Source organism: Penaeus monodon, chromosome 29, assembly GCF_015228065.2.
Source record: "Penaeus monodon isolate SGIC_2016 chromosome 29, NSTDA_Pmon_1, whole genome shotgun sequence".
Lineage (NCBI taxonomy): Eukaryota > Metazoa > Arthropoda > Malacostraca > Decapoda > Penaeidae > Penaeus > Penaeus monodon.
In genome coordinates this window covers 24,915,041-24,915,265 of record NC_051414.1, presented here as the reverse complement: position 1 = coordinate 24,915,265, position 225 = coordinate 24,915,041, and positions in this window count along the sequence as shown.

Here is a 225-nt window from a genome sequence, read left to right as displayed (position 1 = left end):
GTTGTCTTGACGACCGCCTGCTAACCTGGCCGCACGTCACCTCGCAGTCGTTAGCCAAGTCGTTGACGCCGCAACGACCATATTGTAGTCGTAATATTGGTGATTTGCCATAGCCAGGTGGCAAATTAACGACTTACTTAGCGACGTACTTGAAGCAAGATAAACACGGCGGAAAACCTGATGGTGGCGAAGGACGAGGAAAGATGGAAACCAGTGGAGCAGGAA